Consider the following 8,371-nt stretch of genomic DNA (forward strand, 5'->3'; position numbering starts at 1 on the left):
AAAGCCCTGTGCAAATAACAATGTTGAGAATGGTGGTTTGGATGGGGTGATGGAAATGTTGATGATTGTTTCATTTCCATAACTATTCAAAGACTAAGACTATGTTTTAGAAATATTTACTTACAAAAAAAATCATGTGAATAATAAGAACAACACACACTCTGGGTCTTATGCAGGCACAAACAGCATCTTTCTCCAAAGTGATTTTAAACAAAGAGAGAGTGTATTTACTTTCTACTTGGGAAGGCCCGGTGGGCCAAGTGCAGCCAAGTTTTGCATTTCAGTGTTCTCAGTCTGTATGTCTCCAGCTCTCTTGCCTCTGCTCTGCTTCCTTCTCAGTTTCTCCAGGTGGCAGCAAGATGGTCGTTGGCAAGTTGATCTCATAGTCTAACAGCTTGGCAAAATGAGTAGACAGAATGAATCTTTCAACAATTGTTCTGGCAGAAAAGTTCTGAATCTTATTTGGGTAATTTTCCCTTTTTCTGAACCAATCACCGTGACCAGGATAAAGTAATGTTCTAATTGACTGGTCTCTTAAATCAGGGACATTTTATTAGATCCTGAAGATTCAAAACGCAACAGAATATGATCTTTCAGATTTAGTATTTCTAAGGTACAATAAGTCACAAAGGAGAGGAGTTTTACTCAATTAGTGATCAGGGAGAAGGCCACAATATGTTTTACATGTTTTAATATTTTCTTTAGCATCCTTGCTTGCTACTATAATACCCTGTGCCACTTTTGCAATGTAGATAAATAGGAAAACAGGCAATAAGAAACAAGCAAGCTTTGACCAAAGAATCTACATAGCAATGGAAAAATGCTAAATCAGAACACTACAAAAATTACATGAATACAAGGGAAAAACAATACTAGCATTGTCTTCTCTCCTGTTCTTCAGTTCAGTTCAGTTGCTCAGTCGTGTCGACTCTTTGTGACCCCATGAATCGCAGCACGCCAGGCCTCCCTGTCCATCACCAACTCCCGGAGTTCACTCAGACTCACATCCATGGTAATATAATTAAGTATTTTTAAAATACTATCTACATTGTTGCTTTTCTCATTTGTGTCTTATCTCCAATACTAGATGGTTAACTACTTGAACGCATGAAAGATCCTGCATTTTCACAAGTCCCAGGACAATTGTTGTTGAGTTACTGAGTCATGTCTGACTCTTTTGCGACCCCATGGAAAGTGTAGCCCGCCAGCCTCCTGCACCTGTGGGATTTCTCAGGCAAGAATATTGAAGTAGGTTTCCATTGGCTTCTCCAAGGGATCTTCCTGACCCAGGGATCACACCTGCATCTCCTACCTTGGCAGGCGGATTCTTTACCACTGAGCCACCTGGGAAGTCCCCCAGGACAATACCTTACCCACATTGGGATGCCAATGAGTTATTTGTTGAATGAATGAATAGCTAATAATTTATGGTGTGTGAGGTATTATTCTAACTACTTTACATATATTTACTCATGATATCTGATAAGATAGATTGCACTTATTCCTTATTTTATTAATTGAGGAAATTAATGCACAGAGAGATTGTTACCTGCCCAAGAGCTTGTAATTAAGAACCAGGTTTCGAACCCAGGCAACTTGATTCCAGACTGCTCTATCTGTTGCCTAAAAAAAGATACTGAAATAATACTTTATTAAAGAATAGAAGACAAAAAAGAAAAATGCATATTGTACGTTGTAATAGTCAACAGCCATCGGCCACATATGAAGGAAAGAGAAAACATAGCTTAGAAACTGTCAAAGCACAAGGGTTTTACCCATTAGTTAGATGAGTCAAATGATGATGAAAGTAAAATCTTCAATGGTGCACCTGAGTGATTGTTAGTATTATATGAAGGCTGAGAAATGATTCTTTCTTTGTTCTTAGGTAGCCATGTAGAAATAAAAAAAAATTGGTAACAGATTGCTTCAACTCTTTGTGAAGCAAAGGAACCACATTCTGAATTCATTAGACAACAATTACTTGATTCCTACAATAAAGCTATTCCTCATCTATTGAAGAGGAAATTGAAGATTTTAAAAATAGCAAGAATAATGGCAGTAGCAGCTGGCAAGTACAGGACCACCAATAGAGCAACCTACAACTCTTGCAACCACCTCTGAAGTTTCATTTATTTATTTACTTATTTTTGGCTGTGTTGAGTCTTTGTTTCTACTCGAGCCTTTCTCGAGCTGAGGCAAGTGGGGATTACTCTCTAGCTGCAGTGCGGTGCAGGCTTATTGTGATGGCTTCTGTTTTGGGGAGCACCAGCTCTAGAGTGTGCGAGCTTCAGCAGCTGCAGCACATGGGCTCAGTAGTTGTGGCTCCCAGGGTCTAGAACACAGGCTGAATAGTTGTGGCTTATGGGCTTAGTTGCTCTGTGGTGTGTGGGATCTTCCTGGACCAGGGATCAGACTTGTGTCTCCTGCATTGATAGGTGGCTCCCACTGAGCCACCAGAGAGGCCCCTGGAGTTATTTTTATTGCTTGTCTCTTTGGTCTATGATTATTGTTTTTATGTTAACTCTTATGTTGGAATAACTTGGGTTAGATCTAGCTGATAACCATGGAAAAATTATAATTTGAGTAGTTTCTCTGTGTTACCCTTTTCTTTCTTTTTCTTTGAGTATTGTCCTAGTTAATACTTGTCTCTAAGTTACTGAAAAATAAACTTAAGCTGAAATATTAATAAAATTATTTTACTTGTGTTAAAGGGCTTCCCTGGTGGCTCAGTGGTAAAGAATCTGCCTGCCAATGCAGGAAACACAGGTTCGATCCCTGGGTAGGGAAGATCCCCTGGAGAAGCAAGTGGCAAGAATCCTGGAGTGGACTGGCGGGCTACAGTCCATGGAGTTGTGAAAGAGTCAGATATGACTCAGCAACTAAACAACAATAACTTATGTTAAAGGAAGTTTAGAGGTAGGACAATAATCTTTTTGCTCTTATGCCATAGTATTAGCTTTTCAGACTGATTCTTCTCTTGGTCACAGGATGGCTGCCAGGAGCAAATGCCATCCTTATTCATGGAAAATGGGTAAAAGAGTCTGGCTACCTGTGAGAATATCTTGAGAGATGGAAAGAACATATTACACAGAAATAAATTACTAAAGGCCATGAAGTCTTTGATTCAATAATGAATACAACCACAGTTAAATTCATGAACCATAAATTACAAAGCTACCTAATTACAAAATTTAATGAAAAACCTGCTGACATAAGATTTTAGAAAATCTGAAGCACTGGATTAAGTATTAGACTTTTGCTGGGGGGTGGGGAGAGATAATCTTAGAGGGAAAAAATGTACATGTCTATGAAGTGAAGTGAAGTGAAGTCGCTCAGTCGTGTCCAACTCTTTGCGACCCCATGGACTGTAGCCTACCAGGCTCCTCCGTCCCTGGGATTCTCCCGGCAGGAATACTGGAGTGGGTTGCCATTTCCTTCTCCAGGAGATCTTCCCAACCCAGGGATCGAACCTGGGTCTCCCGTATTGCAGGCAGACACTTTACCATCTGAGCCACAAGGGAAGTCTGTACATATCTATCAGATCAGATCAGTGGCTCAGTAATCATAAAAGAGTTTCAGCCTATTTTGAGTGAAAAAGCAGAGTGTTCCTATGATACTCAAGTTTACTTTAAAACTTACCTTTTAACGAGTGACTTGAATTATTGAGACAAATTGAGTCATTCAATTTGTTGTAGAGAATTGTGTTTGTTCTTTCAGCATTGTAAACACTTTGTTCTTCAAGGTTAATTTTGCTTACCAACCTTGTGACACATACATGATGACCACACTCGTCCTAACGATAAATCAGAAGGTAAGAGTTGAATATTTTCTTATTGAGTCAGAAACATATTTTGAAAGCATTTCTTTTCATGTAATGGAATGCTCAACTAACAATTAAAATAAGTGACTAACAGATTTATTTAAAAACCCAATGAAAAATCTTATTTTCCTGTACCTAGAAGTCTTCAGCATGCCACTTATATTTTATTAGTTGCACACACATACATCACAGAATTTTATTAGTACGAGGTTAAAAAATTGTTTTTTTTATTAATCTGTTGTACTCTGGTTTGTGAAATCTTGGATAAATAAGATTGCCTTCAACTTTTAGAGTTGGGTTAAATGCTATCAATAATGTAAGTTATACATTCAGGGATCTTATCATCTATTTTAGAAAAAAATATCCATCCATGAGCAATAGATAATTTAAAACTGTTAGTAGTTAACCCCAAATTCTGTGCTGGAGATTTCAGTGTACAGGATATGTTCAAACAAACCATTAGGCTCAGTATAAGCTAGGGTCTCCTTGTCTCTGAAACTCCCTCCAGTCTAGCAGTTTTGATGAAGGCTCTAAATGGAAATAACTAGTCATGTGTATTTGGCATTAGCATGTAGGTTCATAAACAAAGGAAAGGACTTTGAGAGTTGTATGTTTAACCAAAGTTAATATAAAATAGCAAAGATTAGATTAAAATCTAAAAAATCAAGGGAGAGATTCTGTCAACTCATTCTAAAGACACTCACTGAGTAAAAGACTGTGAACTTTATAAAATAAATACTATAAAATATAAATATGAAATACATAGTTTATTTCTAGATTCCTGATAATTTTGATCTTATATCAGTTTATGTCTGTGATGTCATTTTTTTAAAGAAAAATAGGAAATTTTCATACTTCCAGGAGGGAAAAATCCTTTAGCTTAAAGTCAAATACTTCAGACTGTCAATCAACAGTGTCAGAAGCCATGGGAAATCAATAATAAATAAAACGCATAATCCTTGTTCTCAAAAGTTTGTCATCTAGTGAGGGAGAAAATAATGAGGCATTTAAATTCACAGAAAAGTAGTATTAATAAAAAAGTAAATCACATCTTACAAAAATGTTTACTAATTCCAAAGTGGTTTTAAAAATCTAAAGTATTCTTCTGAGATGTGTTTTACTTGCTTAATTTTAGACATGGGCTACACCAGGGTATTCTTGAACCTGGGAAGTAATTTACTAGATCAGTCAGTCAGTTCAGTCACAGTCGTGTCCGACTTTGCGACCCCATGGACTGCAGCACGCCAGGCCTCCCTGTCCATCACCAACTCCTGGAGTTTACTAAAACTCATGTCCATTGAGTCGGTGATGCCATCCAATCATCTTATCCTCCATTGTCCCCTTCTCCTCATTTTACTAGATAGTTATTTTTAACATTTATTTCCTCTCTTGAGTCTAAGAATCTTACACCCAGGAGTTAGGACAACCTTAGAACATTTTCTATAGAGATTCTAGGAAATTCTTCAGAAACTTTTACATATACTTGGCTCTCAAGATCCTATTCACTTAACACTGTTTCTATTCTAAGTGAAAGTGAAGTCGCTCAGTCGTGTCCAACTCTTTGAGACCCCATGGACTATAGCCTACCAGGCTCCTCCATCCATGGGATTTTCCAGGCAAGAGTACTGGAGTGGGGTGCCATTTCCTTCTCCAAGAGATCTTCCCAACCTAGGAATTGAACTGGGGTCTCCCGCATTGTAGGAAGATGCTTTCCCATCTGAGCCACCAGGGAAGTCTAATTCTAAGTGAAGGTCAAATATAATTTGAACTTTTCATTAGGGTTTGCCCTGTCTTTGACATTTTCTTTTAAATGTGAAGTGGTCTTAAAAGATCTGCAAAGAGTATCTATCCTTCTTATACCCTGTCGTAGTCCCCCCAGACATTTGAGTTGGCTTACAAACCAAAGAAATGGAGAAAAAGGAAAATAAGAGAGGCGAGCAAGCAAGAACAGAGTAGGTGCTTTGAAGAGGATGAAAAAGTCTGTTTTTGCTTTACTTTGTTTTTCTGATGAGAGAAAAAGAAGAAAAACCATTTACTCTTCTGCCCAGATCACATTTAAGTTATGAGTTTGTGGTGGAGGAGGTGAAAATAAAATAAAGAATTCCTGAGTCTCCATCCTGTGCTCTAACCGCTAGACTGCTGCTCCCTGCTTAGTTTTCAGAAATGTATTTCATCCATACTAAACTTGTTTGATACGTAAAATGAGTTTAATAAACTTAAAAGTCGTATAAAAATAAAATATGATTTATCAGTCAAAAGAATTTCCTGGCTAAGGGTGCACAGCCTTACCTTAGGAACATGCCCCAAACCACAGCGTTTCTCTAACGGTGCCTTTTAAAAATTCCTGACCTCCCACCACCTCTGTTCTCACAGATTTCCCTTGTTTTAGCAGTACTCCATTCCATCAAATAGCTTTCAGTGGCATTATTTATTTGGGTAAAAACAACAGGAGCGTCGATGAGGGACTCATCAATTACAACTCAGACAGAAAAATGACTAGAATTATCTGGTTCTGGAGTTACTTTCTTTTTCACTTCATAAAACATCCCCAACATTCATCACACGTCAACTTCCTGATTGCATTTCAACCTGACCATTGTGTTTGTCAGTTCGAATAACTTTTACAGCCCTGTCTCTGTCTGAAGCTGCTGATGGTGCCTTGGGTTTTACCCCTTCATCTTCTGGCTTCAGCATGAGAAGCCGGCTTCACTGGAAGTTCCCCCTGCTCTCCCTTACTGCCATGTCACCCTGTGCCCCAAAGTCAGAGCCCTGGAAGAAGAATGGCACTGAGGGGGAAAAGTTGGGGCCCAAGGGCTAAGTGGTAGGTGTGGGGTATGTTGGAAATGTGCTTCTAGACTGGTCAGAGCACCTTAACTGGGGGAATCTGACAAAAGTAGACAACAGCACTGATCTGTGAGTGACTTCAGTAATCTGAGTGGTAATTTAGTGCCTCTGACCTCAATCCCCTCCTCTCTTTAAAAACAGCAGCAATAACAGAAAAGATAATGTCCACCTCATGTACCTCACTGAGTTTGCCCCAGTACGGTGGCTTGGGGTTAGTGGCCTTGAGTTCAGTTACATAGCCCCTGTTCTCCCTACCCTACCCTACCCTACACCAGCCCCTGCAAAGGTAGCTGGTATCTATGGACAGCTATGATAGGAAGGCTCTTGTCTACTGCCCCCATACCACATTTCCTGTTTAAAACAAAAACTCACTTTTTACCATTTCCCTCTTTCTTTGATCTGTGAATGTTTTTGTGATAGTTTGGATACTGGTAGTGTAGAAAGAGTTATCCCAAGGTGTTTCTCTTGCAGGAAAAGATTTAAGACATCTGTGGATGACGCGCTAAGGCAGTCCTTGGCAACCTCTCTTCCATTTCCGGGTTGGCTCATTGTTTACCTAATTGCCAGTAATAATATTTCATTGTGTAAAGAATGTTGGCACCAGGGGCCCAGGTTCCAGTTTATTGATGGCTCAGAGTTTATGAATTGATGCCCTCAGCAGGTTGCTGCCCTGATGAATGGCAATTACTGTGACTCCCACAGAGGCAATTGTAGCCAGAGCATTTACTCCTTTCAAATAATTGCCCCCAAGAAGCTGAACAGGTAATTGTAACATCTGAAAACCATGCTTTTGGCTCAGAATCAAAGAGTATTAGTCTCCATAACAGAGGTGTTTTGGAATGACCCAAAAGAGTTGTTAAAGAACGGTCTCCAGAGTGTTTAATTTTAAGATGAATTGAAGCAACCTTAGCAAGAACCCCAGTCCCCCCACCCATGAAAATTAACATGTTGTAAAGACACCCAAGTAACAGTTATGGGTGCCCACCTTTTTAAAGTTGTAATACCTTATGGTGATTGGTTGATTTTAGCCTTTACCTAAATTACTTTTCCTTAAAGTGCTTTAAGCACTCTGTTCGAGCCAAACTAATCTGCTTATTAACCCCCAAAATGTTACGCGTTCATTCTAGCCACTGAATATTTGTTCAGACCATTCTTTAATACCATTTGATAAATGTTTGCAATGAAAAAATGACAAAAAGAGTAAGTTATTTGAAATACAATTTAATTTTGCCCTGTGATTTAGGTGAGTTTAGTTAATTACTAAAAGCTCTTTGTTCAGTTAGTCCTTGGGGCACCCATATGTCTTCTATAGTATCAAAAGGCTATCAAAGTTACACCTTCTACTCTATTTATTTTGGTGCCATAAGAGAAATGGTAAATACTCACGTAGTATAGCTTCTTTGCTTAAAGTTAACTTTGAGAAAAATACTGTACCCAATGGGAAAGAAATATAATGAGAATAACCTATGCTGGTTTTTGGAGGACAAAAAGAAAGAGTAACAAAAAAAGGAGGTAAGTACAGAGACACACCTACAACTTTGAGGTCTTTTGTGTGGAGGGAGAGCCAGAAGTAATTACAAGATGACACTGAGGAAAGGAAGGAAATTATAAAAAAGAAGAAAAAGATCTTTCAAAATAAATAAAGATGTAGAAAGATCATAAACTAGTTTTGAAGTCTGAAATACTTGCTGTTTAAACATTTCTTCT

General features: G+C 38.5%; 1 long non-coding RNA gene across 1 annotated transcript; it reads right to left on the reverse strand.

The window, feature by feature from the left end:
* Positions 1 to 201: 201 nt before the first annotated feature.
* On the reverse strand, positions 202 to 7,169 carry LOC112447000 (uncharacterized). Its single transcript, XR_003035025.2, has 4 exons — positions 7,037 to 7,169; positions 3,640 to 3,793; positions 1,550 to 1,636; positions 202 to 394 (listed from the first exon to the last, which is right to left on the reverse strand). It is a non-coding gene; the product is annotated as an uncharacterized lncRNA (long non-coding RNA).
* Between the last annotated feature and the right edge of the window lie 1,202 nt (positions 7,170 to 8,371).

The sequence above is a fragment of the Bos taurus genome, chromosome 1, assembly GCF_002263795.3.
Source record: "Bos taurus isolate L1 Dominette 01449 registration number 42190680 breed Hereford chromosome 1, ARS-UCD2.0, whole genome shotgun sequence".
NCBI classification, from domain to species: Eukaryota; Metazoa; Chordata; class Mammalia; order Artiodactyla; family Bovidae; genus Bos; species Bos taurus.